Source organism: Tarenaya hassleriana, unplaced genomic scaffold (assembly GCF_000463585.1).
Source record: "Tarenaya hassleriana unplaced genomic scaffold, ASM46358v1 Cleome490, whole genome shotgun sequence".
NCBI classification, from domain to species: Eukaryota; Viridiplantae; Streptophyta; class Magnoliopsida; order Brassicales; family Cleomaceae; genus Tarenaya; species Tarenaya hassleriana.
Window position 1 is genome coordinate 35,592 of NW_010967606.1, and position 650 is coordinate 36,241.

Below are 650 nucleotides of genomic sequence, written 5' to 3' on the forward strand. Positions count from 1 at the left end.
GCGGGCGGCCGGCGTGTGGCCGGTGGCGGTCATATATCCCGGAATTATCTAATTTTTCTGTATCTTATGTAAAATCAATCAATTCGAAGTTATTTTGGCCTAAATCTAACTAGAATTCTCTAAAACTTGATTTTTCTCCGATGTTTCTCGGAGATTTTCCGGTGACGGTTCACCGTTTCGGGCGACGACACTATCCAAGAAAGATTCAGCTCGCCAAGAGATTCCAAACCCCTCAAGTCTCGGCCAAAACCGAGCTTCCGTTCACCGGAACTCTACAAAGTTCGGTGGTGGAGAAGGAGAAAAAAAACGATGAAAAACTAAGGAAAGATAGAGAAAACGGACCGAGACGATGGGGAGGTGACACTAGTACGATGGTCGGCGTTCTACAGTGTCCAAGAAGCCAAATCGGAGCAAAGGTTTGGGTTGGGAGCATTAAGGTTCGGCCATGGGAGAAGGAGGAAGAAGAAGAAGAAGAAACCCTAGCAGAATTGTAGTCCAATCCTATATTTTCTGAAAATTTATAAATTATGGCCAAACTTTTATTTCGTACTAAAAGGTCCTCCATGAAATAACATATTTTTCTAGAACTTTTTAATTTTATCACTTGACCTCCCCAAACTCTATATATATATATATATATATATATATTT